The sequence below is a fragment of the Myotis myotis genome, unplaced genomic scaffold (assembly GCF_014108235.1).
Source record: "Myotis myotis isolate mMyoMyo1 unplaced genomic scaffold, mMyoMyo1.p scaffold_m19_p_15, whole genome shotgun sequence".
Lineage (NCBI taxonomy): Eukaryota > Metazoa > Chordata > Mammalia > Chiroptera > Vespertilionidae > Myotis > Myotis myotis.
Genome location: NW_023416319.1, coordinates 38,403,760 through 38,418,821, shown reverse-complemented (window position 1 = coordinate 38,418,821; position 15,062 = coordinate 38,403,760). Strand labels below are relative to the sequence as shown.

General features: G+C 39.5%; 1 protein-coding gene across 1 annotated transcript in view; it reads left to right on the top strand.

The window, feature by feature from the left end:
• CTNNA3 (catenin alpha 3) overlaps positions 1–15,062 on the top strand; it is a 1,292,302-nt gene that overhangs the window by 651,462 nt on the left and 625,778 nt on the right. The window lies entirely within an intron of this gene.

Sequence of the window (15,062 nt, the reverse complement as noted above, 5' to 3'; positions counted from 1 at the left end):
CTTTATATGAATTATTGGTGCTGGGTCACAAATGGAAAATAATGAAACGGGAGGGATATTAATAGCCACTATGGCAATAATAATTCTTGTAAATGATTGTTGATTTCAAGTACCATTTTTAGTGCAGACCAAATGTAAATTACCCACCTTCAGACAAAATAATTCCTTTACACAGGAATTATTTGTACATAGATACCTATTTAAAGAAAATATGGCATTTAAAATTAGCATTTGGTAAACTAAAGCTACACAGGCAGCTGGTAAAATAGATTTAATCAGTAAATGTGTCATCATAATTTATATTTGTTAAGTACAATGTATCCAGTTTAAAATTTATTTTACAAAAGAGTCCTTCAGAAGTTTTGCCATCTTCCCAGTGAATTCTTATATATTTCATAGTTTTTCCAAGATAAACATGTACCAGGTGATAGTGGATGAGTGTAACATGTAGCCCATTCATCTAGGACAGGTGTCGGCAAACTCATAAGTCAACAGAGCCAAATATCAACAGTACAACGATTGAAATTTCTTTTGAGAGCCAAATTTTTTAAACTTAAACTATATAGGTAGGTACATTGTTATTAACTTAATTAGGGTACTCCTAAGGCTTAGGAAGAGCCACACTCAAGGGGCCAAAGAGCCGCATGTGGCTCACGAGCCGCAGTTTGCCGACCACGGATCTAGGGTAAGGGTTTACTGCTTGAGTAAGAATTACTGCTTGCACTGGCAAAAAAATAAAAATAAAAAAAAAATCTTGATTGTAATAAGGTCCATTCAGTCCCAATAGTCTCATAAATATACAGTGTCCTAATAACTATGAGTAATTAATTCATTAACATATTCAATAGTAATTATTGCAGTTTGTAAGTGTCAGGCATATACTAAGTGCTGGGGAGAGTGTGGTGAACAAAACTGACTCTGTCCTGCCCTAGCTGGTTTGGTTCAGTGGATAGAGCCTTGGCCCTCAGATTAAAGGGTCCTAGGTTTCATTCTGGTCAAGGGCATGAACCTCAGTTGCAGCCTGGATCCCTGGCCCTGGTCAGGGCAAGTGCAGGAGGCACCCAAATAATCAATGTGTCTCTCTCACATTGATGTTTCTCTCTGTCTCTCCCCCTCTCTCCTACTCTCTCTAAAAATCAATGGAAAAATATCCTCCTCGGGTGAGAACTAACAACAACAAAAAGTGACTTAGTCCTTTACCCTCCTAGAATTTCTAGTCTATTTGTTAGGGAAGATCTACATTAATCAGTTAATCGCAAAAAGGAATTTATACTTATTAGCTGCAATAAGCATTGTGAGTGCTATGAGTATGGGAAGGCTTCTTGGCAGAAGCATCATCATTGGAAATAAAATGATAAGAATGAGGAGGAAATAAGCAGGGTAAGACTATAGGGACTGGGGAATAGGAAGAGAATTTTGAGTTGAGATATCAACATAAACAGAACCCCCTGAAGGGGGAGGGAATGGCATGTTTAAGAATCAGGGAATGTTTAAAGGTTGGAGCACAAATAGTTACAAGGGAGCCTGAGATGGAGCTGGAGGCATGGTTAAGGCAGAGATCAAATCATGGCCTTAGCATATAAGACCTTTGGGAGCTTTAAGGATGTAAGGGCTTGAGTCCTGTTAAAATCTTTCAAAGGGAAAACATTGATGTGTTTTAAAGAGGGGCTCCTTGTTGATGTTTTTGTTAATCCTCACTCAACGGTATTTTTCCATTAATTTTTTTAGACAGAGTGGAAGGGAGGGAGAGAGAAACATTGATGTGAGGGAGATACATTGATTGCCTCATGTACATAGGAGCTGGGGATCTAGTGTGCAACTGAAGTACATGCCCTTGACCAGATTTGTACTCAGGGCCCTTCAGTTCATGGACCGATGCTCTATCCACTGAGCCAAACTGGCTAGGGCTCTAGTGGTTCATTGATATTAAACTCAAGTTCCTCTGTACCAAGAATGCAAAGAAATTAACTTACATTCTATATAAGACTGTGCCTCTTCTATTATTGTCTGATAGTCCTCTTTTGTGTCTGACACTGCTCTTGTCCTACATTTTTTTGGCTGGGATATTGTGTTTTGTTTTTTTGGGTTTTTTTGTACATGGGTTCTTTTTATTTAATATCTGCTAATCTAATAATTTAAAGAGCATTTTGTTTCTTTTTGTGACTACCAGTTTATTTTAAATTTCTTGGCATAAAACATTGTTTAGTAACATTCTATAAGTTGTAGGTGTACGACTTTATATCATCTGTATATTTCATTGGGTTCATTCACTGCCCAAAGTCTAGTCTTTTATCATCATACTAGAGGCCCGGTGCACAAAATAGTGCATGGGTGGGGTTCCTCCACCTGGCCAGTGATCCCCACTGGGTTGACTGGCCAGCCTGGATGAGGGGATGATGGCTGTTTGCAGCTGGTCACACCCCCTTCAGGGTGGGGGTCCTCACTGGGGTGCCTGGCCAGTCTGGGTGAGGGGCTGAGGGCCGTTTTCAGGCTGGCGGGCGACTGAAGCTCCCAACCGCTCCTTTTTTTCTTTTTATTCTGGGATTTATTTACCTTCTGTAATTGAAACTTTGTTGTGGCTCCAGCTCCGAGGCTGACTGGCTGAAAGCAGGTATCTGGGGTTTGTTTAGCTTCTATAATTCCAACATTGTTGCTTAGACTGGAACTCAGAGCCGGGCTGCAGCAGGCGGGGAACCTTGGCTTCCTCCATCACTAGAGCAAGCAAGCCTCATGTTCGCTTCAGCTGCCTGTCTGCCGGCAGCCATCTTGGTTGGCAGTTACTTTGCATATCACCCTGATTAGCCAATGGGAAGCGTAGCGGAGGTATGGTTAATTACCATGTTTGTCTATTATTAGATAGGATGTTTGACTCCCTTTAACCTCTTCATCCTCTCCTCACATCCCTTCCCCTGTGGTGTGTTGGTATCTGTGCATTTATTTTGCTTGTTCATCATTTGTTACTTTTTGTTTTATATCCCACATGAGTGAAGTCATGTGGCACTTGCCCTTTTCCATCTGACTTATTTCACTTAGCATCATACTCTCAAGATCCATCCTTGTTGTCACAAATGGCTGAGTAATATTCATTGTATATATGTACCACATGTTCTTTATCTAACATTGATCAAAGAACATGTAGGTTGTTTCATGTCTTGGCCATTGTGAATAATGCTGCAGTGAACATAGGGCTACATATATCTTTTTGAATAAATATTTTCACATTTTTCAGGTAGATAAGCCAGAAAAGGGATTATTGCATCATGTGGTAGCTCTATTCTTAATTTTTTGTGGACGCTTTATACTATTTTTTCATAGAAACTGCACCAATTTACATTCCCACCAGCAGTGTATAAGGGTTATGTTTTCTCTATATCCTCTCCAACAGTTATTATTTCCTGTCTTATTGACAATACCCATTCTAACAGGTGTGAGATGGTATCTCAGTGTGGTTTTGATTCTCATTTTCCTTATAGCTAGGGAAGTAGAACATATTTTCATATACCTTTTGGCCATCTGTATGTCTTGGGAAAAGTAGCTGTTCAGATCCTCTACCTATTTTTTAATTGGATAGTTTGTTTTTCTGTTGTTGGGTTGTATGTGTTCTGTATATATTTTGATATTATCCCTTTATCAGAGGTATTGTTTGTGACAAAACAGTACTTATTTAATAGGGTCTGTGAGAGAATTCAATAAAATAATGTCTATAGATCTAGTGCTTGGTACATTTTAAGTAAACTATTAACATTTGTTATTATTGCTGTTATTTTATTGCTATTCTTTAGCCTTTGCTTCTCCTCCACATAGTCTTAAAAATTTGGCCATGGTTTTACATATTAATTCAGAATTAATATTGTCTTAGTTCTTTTTTTTTTAAATTGACTTTTAGAGAGAGAGTAAGGGAGAGGGAAAAGAGACATCAGTATGAGAGAGAAACATTGATGGGCTGCCTCCAGTCTGCCCCCTTACCGGTTATTGAGACTGCAACCGAGGCATGCGTCCTAAACAGGAATCAAATCAGCAACCTTTTGGTATACCAGATGATGCCCAACCAACTGGGCCACACCAGGCAGGGCATCTATTAGCTTTTTTTTTCTCTTTAACCTGAGTATTTCCGGCCTGTAGGGTCAAGGAGGTGGGAATAGGGAACAATTTTTTGAGTAGAGAAATTTCCTAATTGAGGCATAATGCTTATCTTATAAAGAGTTACAGGTATATCTTTTCCTTTCATCTCTCCAGTGGCATATGTCTATGAGCTAACATGCAGCACCCTGTCCCTACCAGAGGACTGATTACGTATATCTGCTTTCATAATGATAGGCACTGCCTCCCACCCTGCTGACTCTGACGTGCTCCTTGCCCATGCTGAAGTGCTGCTGCTCATGCATTTCTTGTCCACTATTTTGAATAGCACTGCCCTACTCCCACCCACATTACTATTTAACTGTTTCATGCACAATATAGCCTATATCAACATTAAAAAATTCTCCACTTAATTACAGTATCAAGAACCCACAGGAATCAGTATCTTCTATTCCTCCACAATTCGTTATAAAAAGTAAAGTTTTTCTTAAATGGATTGTATGTTTACATTGATTTAGCAGGGGGAATAGTAAATTTTCATGAATTTGGAAGCCACTGACTTTCACTTTAGTTTCTTTCTCTAAGAACAAATGTTTAATAAACATAGTAATAGAGCAAAAAAGGTGTTTTACTTTTGAATGGTAGAAGAAAAATGTTTTTTTTTCATATACTTGTAACAAGCAGTCCACTTGTTATTTATAAATTATCACACTTAATTAAAAATGTGCTTATCACACATGATTCTTACCTATTTAATAAAGGGCCTAAAAATCTATTAATTCACAGCCCAGCTTCAGTAGTAGCTATCTGCAATTATCATGGGTCCACAAACTTCCGTATCTTTCAATAGTTATTTGATGTAGATTCGCACACAATTGACTGACACCTCCCTATAATCAGGTACAAGAAAGTCAGGTTTCATTTTTTAAATATTTAGATGAGTGTGAATGAGCGACTCATGTAAATCATTTAAGCTCATCCCTTTAGTGCTTGCTGGTGTGGTTCTTCTAACGCAAGCCTTGTGCTTCTCCGTATGTTTTGTTAACCTCTAGAGTTCTGACTGCATAAGGTTAAATCTGTATCTCATGCCCCATGCTCTCTAGCAAGTTCATTTAGCTGTGTTTCCTTCAGGCTGTTGGAAGGAGGAGTTAATATCCTCAGCCGTCTAACATCAGGCATTGGAAAGGATCATCATGCCCATCTCTCAGTTACTAACTCTCTAAGCCAGACTGCAAGAAATATTACAGGCAACAGATAGTTTCGTTTTCAATTCCGACACCCATTATTTGATGTTTACAGGCCATTTCTAATTCTGCATCCAAAATTTATGGTTGGTTCTGCCGATTATCATCAAAACAATCTCCTGCAACTCAGCTGCGCTTCACCACGAGCTTTGTGCTGCTTTATCAGTCTTCCCTGACGTCTAGGACTGATATACAGCACCACGTCCAAATCACCCCAGTCCAGAGAGCCGGGGTTTATTACTCCCTAGCTGCCTGTCTCACCTACTGCATAGGCCAGTTTGCACAGGCTCAGTGAGAGGGAATGTTGACCCTTGGGAAAGAGAGCGGAGGTCATTAAGTAAAAACTTAGCATTTGAGACTCTGAACCCATCTCAGCCAAACCAGATGGTATCATTTCATTAAGCTAAGTTTACTGAGTTTTGTTCAGTGCTAAATACTAATGAAGCAAAGGTGTTACCTAGTCTCCCTTGCAAATTGAAGTTGTAGAGTGGAAGTTGTAGAGTGGAGTATAGCTCTAGCCAGTTTGGCTCAGTGGATAGAGCATCGGCCTATAAACTGAAAGGTCCTGGATTTGATTCAGGTCAAGGGCATGTACCTTGGTTGCAGGCTCGATCCTGGACCCAGGTCGGGGTGCGTGTGGGAGGCAACCAATCGATGTATCTCTCTCATCCATGTTTCTCTGTCTCTCCCCCTCCCTTCTATTCTCTCTCTTAAAAAAAAAAAAAAAAAGAGAGAGAGTGAAGTTTAATCTCTAAAGAGACAGTAAAATAGTGGCAGGAGCTGCTTCAGATTCAGAGGCACATTTCAAATGGTTATTTTATCGTTTCCCTTTTGAATATAGAGTACTTAGTTTGCCTGTCAGATACCTGCGTGTTTTCTAGGCTCTGTTTCATAGCATTAATTAGAGCTACTGAAGGACCGTAGAAATCTCTGCATTGATTGTCTGTAGAAGAATGACTCACTAAATCTGCATTTTTGAAAGGATGTGGTAGCTCATGCATCTATTAACCATAGACCAGATGATCATTTATTTTAAATCCTGCTCATTGGGCTGAAGATGAGAATAACTTTTGCCACCAGTGCCTACCTACTTTTGTGCTTTTGTTGTGGCCTGTCACTTGCCCCTCCTCACTTCCAGAAAACTAAAACCAACAAAAGTCGACAAGGGGCCTGGGCTTGGTGATAAGCAGGCTTCCTATTTCTTCCCCCTTAAATTGAAGACTGTTCAGTGCTTCCCTGAGACTTCGCCTTCTGCCATGAAGCAGTAACAGGACAGAGAGAACAAATAGAGGAAAACCCACAAGTGACAGGGCTGTGAATGAGTCCGCCCCACTTTTTGTCTAACTTCCCTCACCAGGTAAGTTGCTCAGGACTAACAACTGGAAATATTCCTCCTATAGTGTTTCTTTCTGGGAAGTGAACTAAAAAATGTCCTTCATGTAGGGAAATATAACCAGAAGGCAATAAGTACTCCCAACTCCAGTTGGTATGTGGAGATCAGATCTGGAAGGGACCCCAAGTGGTCTGTCTGTTCCTGTACCCCATTTTACAGAAGAGGGAACTGAGCCCCATAGATTCAATGTGATTTTCCCGGTTCATACATCCAATAAGTGAAAATGTTAGGACTTAGACCCTGTCCTCTGAACCACTTAGTAGATTTTTTTTCCCCCTCCACATCAGTATTCTGAATGAAAAAAGAAACTTAAAAAGATATATTTGGAATTAGTCTTAGAACGATTGCTTTAAATAGAGGAGGGTTTTCTTTAAAGTTGCATTGTGAATTTTAAATTTGTGTCATTCTAGGTGAGTTTGAGACAGCACTCTGAAGCTGGTTCAGTGCCCTTAGGTTTTCTCCCTTGTGATGCCCTTTTTCCCCTGACTGACTCAAGCACTGTCCTCTGGAGTGCTCTCTGTGACTGGTCAATATTCTTCATTTTCCCAAACGAATCTCCTTCTTCCTACTCTCCTTCCCCAACAACAAAATAGCCAACATATGTAAATAAGGACTGTAGCTCAGTGGTTGAGCTTGGACCTATGAACCAGGAGATCACTGGTTCGATTCCCAGACAGGGCACATGCCTGGGTTCCAGGCCCAATCCCCAGTGTGGGACTTGCAGGAGGCAGCCAATCAATAATTCTCATCACTGATGTTTCTATTTGTCTCTCCTTTTCCCTTCCTCTCTGAAATCAATAAAACTATTTTTTTAAAAAGTAGGATATTCAAAAAGAAGGTAAAATAAAGCAATTATGCTTTTAGCTCCTACTGTCCCTTTTATACGGTGGGCTAAATTCTTTCCCTCATCCTGGATGAAAAGGCATGCAGTCACAAAACTTTTCCAGTCATCTTAGGTCTTTTGTGTCATTCCCTCTTTTCTAATCAGTTATTAGAAATATAATTGTCAAAACTCCTATCTTTATTTAAATTGAACTCCAATTTCCCACAGTGTAGGCCTGTGGCAGAAAGGAGATCAATAGTTAGGAATGAGATGTTTTTGGCCTTTTATTTCTTTTTCTACCTCTTTCTGGCATGCAGCAAGGGGAAGGAGGAGAGGTAAGGGGAACAGGCTCTAGATTCGCTGTTTTGGGTAGGGTCCCAGCAAGAGAAACATGGTGCACCAATCTAGTAATTTGAGAAGACTGTATATATTAAAGGGATTTTTTACATAGTTGTGGGCAAGGTTCATGAGAACCAACAAGGGTAGACCAAGACCCTGGGCTGGCAACTTCCCAGAGCCCACACATCCTGAGGCCTGAGGCCTTCAAGCTGCATGAAGAAGGCTGCCTGTTGGGAGCTTGGGTTTTCAGGAGAGGAACATAGTAAATTTACAGCTACTCCTCAGAGGAATAGCCTTACTCCCTCTCACCCTCGGGCCTCCTGTTGGCCACACCCACTGAAAGCAGGGAACAGGGAGCATCTCTAGGACATTTGGGCTGTGGGGGCAGAGTGTGGCGAAAATGGTGGAGAGCGAATCTGGAGGGGCCGGTGGGAAAACCTGACCCAGGTGCCTTTGCGGTCTCTCTATTTCACCAGCAGTTCACTACATATGTGTGATTGTTTCTTCTGCAGCCTACTGCTTATTCTTAAAGCCCAGCAGTTTATAGAACTCCTCTCAGCTTAGCTTTATTTACTGATCGAGGCAGTGATCTTGGGAAAAAAACAAGATGACCCCAGACCAGCTATCTTTTGCAGGAGGCCCCTATCTGGACCACAGTAAATGTTCAGACATTGGAGTTCAGTCACCTCTCCTGCCTGTTCATCAGCAAACTAGCCAGCCACCTCACCAAGGAGATTTCTCGGGAGAGAGTTTACACTTACTCACTGAATCTCAGCTGCCAGGCCCTCATATTGTGCTGTCTAAATGGTCCCATTGAAGTCTCTCTTTCCAGATTTATGTGGGCGAGGGTGTAGGGAGAAGGGTGGGGATCCCAGATTAGCATTGGCCATTTCTCTTCAGAAAAACTTCCCCAGTCACCACACATTCCACCCTTTATAGAAGAGAGTTTCAGAGTCATGTAACTCGTCTTTAATTATGTCTGTTGAAAATCATTATCTTGTTCTAGCTCATCAGTGTGAAATGCCCTATGTGTATCTTGGTGGTTTAGCTAAAGCAAAACATTTTGAATGAAATAAAGAGAAATGGAAAGTTTCAGACATTGGGTAGGGATTGGGAGTGCGGGAATGTGGGGAAGGAGAGAATATTTCGAGCAGGTATCATTGGTGACTCTCAATTTATACCAATTACATCATGTAAGTATTTATTCTGGCTGCACATAGCTAGATCCTGTTTATGTTTTTTCTGTTGAAGATGTATACACAAATTCAGTTTTATAACAGATAATACTTTTAATAGGTTAACTAGGCTTCCTATAAAATAGAATATACTTAAAGAGAATATACTTATTCTCTTTATTTGAAAAGAAATTTTAATTTTAAAGGAAATTATAACCTGCTGATTTATTTTATCATTTTAAATTAATTTTAGAGAGATAGAGGAAGAGAGAGAGAAACATTGATTTGTTGTTCCACTCATTCATGAATGTATTGCTTGATTCTGTGCCCTGACTGGGGACGGAACCTATAACCTTGGCATTTCAAGATTATGCTCCAACCAACTGAGCTGTCCAGCCAGGGCCTAAAAGAAAAATTTCAGAATCCAACTTTCTTTAAAGAGGAATCTATTTAATTTCTCTTCATTCTACAGAATCTGAAACTCTTTGAATTATGAACCTGAAAGTATTCATTGAAAATAGCAATGCTAGAAAGAATTTATTGTAATCAGGAAAGAATAAATCCATTGTATTCTTATTTTATAACTAGAGGCCCGGTGCATGATTTTCATGCACTGGGGGAGGGAGTCCCTCAGCCCAGCCTGTGCCCTCTCACAGTCCAGGAGCCCTTAGGGATGTCTGACTGACGACTTAGGCAGTCGAACATCCTTAATGCTGCCGTGGAGGCGGGGAGGCTCCTGCCACCACTGCTGCGCTTGCCAGCGTGAGCCCGGCTCAGGACTTCTGGTTGAGCGGTACTCCCCTGTGGAAGTGCACTGACCACCAGGGGGCAGCTCCTGCGTTGAGCATCTGGCCCCCTGGTGGTCAGTGCGCATCTTAGCGACTGGTCGATTTGCTGTTTGGTCAATTTGCATATTAGCCTTTTATTATATAGGATGTTAAAAGTGAACCTGTTATCAAGACACAGATTGCAGTTGATGGTGAAAGTGAAAATAATAATCAGAATGTTGAAATCTATCTAGTCTAGATTTCACATATATGGGCCATGATAAAACTTTGTTAGTCTCCAAACTCTATAAAGCTCTATGAACTTTATAAAGTGCACTGTCTGTGAAGTTTGCAACTGAGCATAATTAAACTAGAAAACCTGGCGTTGGAAACAAAAAGAGTGGGAATTAGACTTAAGAAACTGGAGGAATGGCAGAAGATAAAATTTTAATGAGACAACTGTTGTTCTAATAGTTTACCTCGCAAAGCATTATATAGACAGAAACATTGCTAGAGAACAGCAGTTCTATTTAAAAGATGGAAAATGATTTATTTGATCTATGTGTATAATGCCATATCATTGCTTATTAGACTCTGGAGTGATTTTGAATATAATCAAGAGTTTTTGCCAAAAGAGCTCAAGGTATAATTGATAACATAAAACATTGAATTCTTCCACTTCCTTGCAGATGCTCTTATATCAGCATCACAGATGATTTCTTCATGATAGGCACTCTCCAGAAACTGATTGCTGGGTCATGACTTACAACATCAAAAGGATTTCCAGGATAAGCCACCACACCTTCTGAAATATGTTAAGAACCTCTAACAATGACTAAATAATGGGATTTTGAAAGTTGAAATGTCAGTAAAAACATAATGTACAATTTAACCATTAATTGAAATCAGAGGATTTATAAACTTTGGCCTGGATATCTATATTTTGTCTACATGAAGATTATACTATTTTCAATGACTCAGTAAAAAAATCTCTACAATCCTTCTATTGATCATAAGCAAATCCTCCTCAAATAGATCAATATCATGTTTCATATGTTTATTTATTCACATATCAGTCAATCATTTTAAAACATTTATTCAAATCAATAAATATTAAGCTTACGTGGCCAGGAACTACTATGAATATAGCAATGAATAACATAGTTTATGCTTTCTACCCTCTGTCATCTTGAAACTATTATTGTTGCTAACTAGAGGCCCGGTGCATGAAACTCATGTGCAGTGTGGTCCCTAGGCCTGGCTGGCAATCGAAACGTGAGTGTCTGGCATGGAAGGGCAGGTCCTTGCTGACCCTGGGCCCTAGGGCAGCACCTGGGCCCCCTGGCCCCCATGCACCCCCTTCCACCTGAGTCACAGCACCCGAGTCCCCACACGGAGATGCAGTGAGCATGGCCAGATGCTGTGGGCTGGGGAATAGCATGGGCCTCTGGGCCACCCACCGGCGCTGCTCAGAAGCCAGGCGGGCAGAACACTCTCTCCTGGCCGGCCTCACAGACGGGCTCCTGTGCAAACTGTTGGCTGTGGCCCGGCTCACCCAGAAGAGGCTGCGTGGGTGCGGGGTGGGCTCCTCTCGGGCGCCCAGCACCTGAGCACCTGCTGCCAGCGCAGTGTTGCTGATGCCTGCCGTGCTCCGTGCTGCCCCCTGGTGGTCAGCACACATCATAGCGAGTGGTTGAACTCTCGGTCTCCTGGTGAAATTCCTGGTCGAATGACCGCCCAAGGAGACAATTTGCATAAAGACAGTCCTTAGGTTACATCGGACTCAACATATGTCATTTCGTGGTTACGTCGCCATCTCCCATTTATTTATATAAAAAAAGTTCCGTCATTTTGACATATGTACATATGTGCTTTATGTTTTTTATTATTTATTTACCACAAGTAAAGGTCAGGAATTATTATCTTTCTTTTAATTTTTTTTTTTTTACTGTTTAACTTCATTACTGCTGTGTCTGTGCTTCACGTGAGTGCCGTAGGTGCTTATGTAGGTGGGTTCCGACATATGGCGAAAATTATGTTACGTCATGCCATAGGAACAGATCTCCGACATAACCCGAGGACCTACTGTATTAGGCTTTCATTATATAGGATAATAAATATAATTTTTAAATAATAGTTACTACTTAATGCTTTATGTACCTTATCTTATATAATTTTCACAACAACTTCTAGAACAGTATTGTCATCCTCATCTTAGTTTCCTATAGATGAGGAAACTAAGGCTAAACTTACATAATGACATGTGGTCATCTTGTCAATAATAAGTCTTGGCACTAAGATACGAAGATCATCTATCTGATTCTCCTGTTACAGCAACTTTTAATAGCAGTTTAACACAAATGTTATTTTAAATGCAATGCATTTGATATAAAATATCCTAACAGGCTGAGAAAATAAGCCCAGTTTCAAAAACACAGAAATGATTTTAATGTCAATTCTGCAAATGACTGATTTAACCAGTTTCGATTGTGATAGCGGACAAATTTCTTATGTCAATTGTTTTAAACACTAAAGCAATGTATTTATTCAAACAGAAACAACAACAAAATACACACAGAGACACACAGAGAGTCTGACAGGTTCTCTGTGATTCTATGTTAAATAAAAATATTATGTTACCATTAAATAAAGCCATCATTTTGTAAAACAGATTTAAAAAACAAAGGTAGAAAATGGAAATACTGTCCTAGCTGGTTTGGCTCAGTTGGTAAGGTGTCAGCCTGAGGACTGAAGGGTCCTGGATTTGATTCAGGTCCAGAGCATGTACCTTGGTTTCAGGCTTGCTCTCCGGCCCTGGTTGTGTCCCCGTGCGGGGCAACCAATAGATTTGTCTCTCTCACATCGATGGTTCTCTTTGTCTCTCTCCTTCCCTTCCACTTTCTTCAAAAGTCAATGGAAAAATGCCCTCAGGTAGCGATTAACAAAAAATGAAAAATAAAATGGAAATACTCTCAGATTAAAAACAAGTTTTTATGGTTAAATAATTACATTATATTTATTTTTGTATTTTCACCGCATGAGTCCTGAAACAAGTATTTAGGAACCATTAATGTACATAACATTTTTGGTTCCTGCCCTAGGTAAGTAAAACCTAGAATTCTGAACTTATTTCCTTCATTTAATAGTAACAATAGCATAGAAACAGTCACTGACCTAGGAACTGGCAAGCTCTGAAACCCATTACAGCCAGAGTCACAGCATAGCTTAATGCTGAACCATGAATTAATTACTCCATCAATTAAATTCATAAACTCTTTTCAATTTCTTCTTATTAAGAACTATGTTGGGTCCAGAGTTTGCTGGACTTTAGTGGAGGACAAGAAACTAGGTCAGGAAGAGAGGGAAAATGGTAGTCCTGGAATGAGGCAAGTTACAAAACATCACAGGGAAAAGTAAAAATCATGAAAGAGCCAGTGATTTTAGGAAATAAAGTAAAAACTTACTCCTGACTCTTCCATTCTCTTTCAAGGTTACCTGTTAGTCACTGGGGTGAATTTTTACATCTACACTTGCACATATATATGACTGATTTTCCATGGGATCATCTTTAAAAGAGAAGCTCATAGCTTATACCCATCTCTGAAATTCAAAGGAAATAAGTAACATCACCACTGAAACAATTTGAATTTTATTGCTGTGCCAACCCAGGAATGTTTCTTTTATGTTTGGTGCATATCGGTTGAAATCCTGTGACCTTTCATAAGCATCTCCGGTGTGAGAATACATCCATCAGGCTGTCCTGTTTCCCTTTCTGACTAGAATTCCAGGACTAAATGCTTTTAGAACTGGGAGGGACTCAAGGTCATATAGTTCGATGGCCTCCTTTTACAGAAGCAAAGTCTAAGGACAGGACAGGTAATTCAACTTAGTTAAGATCACCCAGAGAGCTTATTTCAGAACCCCCATTTTCTGATCCAAGGATTAAATTTCATACCAAGCCTTTCTTATAGGCAATAGTCTTTGAATAAAAACACTGATTGAATAGGTCATCTGACAGCTAACAGGATGGATGTTAACTACTTTTGTTAAAGAACATACACACTAATTTTATTAATAAAGCAGTTTGAATATTATTTACAATTAATAAAAGTGTGGTTAACATTTATTTATGTTATCCACAGCCATTAACTGAGTGCCAAACACAGTAGTAGATACTAAGATTGCAGGTAAGACTTGACAATTTATAAGATGAGGCAGAGTGTAAATTAAAGATAACAAAAGTGTCACAGTTATTATCTTTGAAATGTGCAGAGAAATTAGTGGAAACACAAATGAGAAGGGTTTTAATTTTTAAATTTAACTTTTTTTGTTTAGTGTGGTGTTGAAGAAAGTCAGAAAAATGATATAGAGAATGAGGCACTTGAACTGAGTCTTGAGTTAATGACTCAAGAATTACCTTTTGAATGAGAAGAGCTTAGGGAATTCCAGGAAAAAGGTTCAGTGTGGAAAAACAGGGAAATCAGTCAGCAGGTGTAGTTCAGGAAATGCAAGTGTTAATAACAATGGTGACACTATTGATAAGTACAATAATAACTGCTAACATTACTTGTGCCCTTCTATTTGCCAAAACTTGTACACTCTTCATCCCTTTATTCCTTAAAACAATCCCATAATAGTGTAATCACTATATTGCCTCTATTTTATAGGTACAAAAAGTAAGACTTTGAGAGATTAAGTACTTTGTCCAAGAACATAAAGCTGACAAGAGATGGAGCATAAATTCAAATACAATTCTAATTGAATCCACAAACATCTATGATATTTTGCTCATCATTTTTAAGAAATGCATTTATATAATTTATATAAATTTAATTTGGGTTTAAGTTATAGTTCATTCATGCATGGTGGATGGATAAAGCCTGAGATTGGATGCAACAACTCAATTTGATGCTACCTCTTACTGCATGTCCTCCTGGAATACCATATTTAAGCTTACTGAACTTCAGTGTCTTCCTATGCATATGTATGAAGAGTTATTGTGAATGGCATTGGAGACAATACATGTACAGTGTTTTGCTGTGGAGGGCGTTCCAGTATTTGGTGTCCCCTCAGAGACCCCCAGCCCCATCTCAGCAGTCAGCTATCTGGAGGCAATATTTTACTTCCCTAAACAATATAAAAGTTCAAGATGCCTGCAGTCTTTAACCTATTTCCCTTGATAAGTGTCATCCTATTCATATAAAGTTCTTTTTCAAAACCTCCTTTCAATTCTCAGAGTTA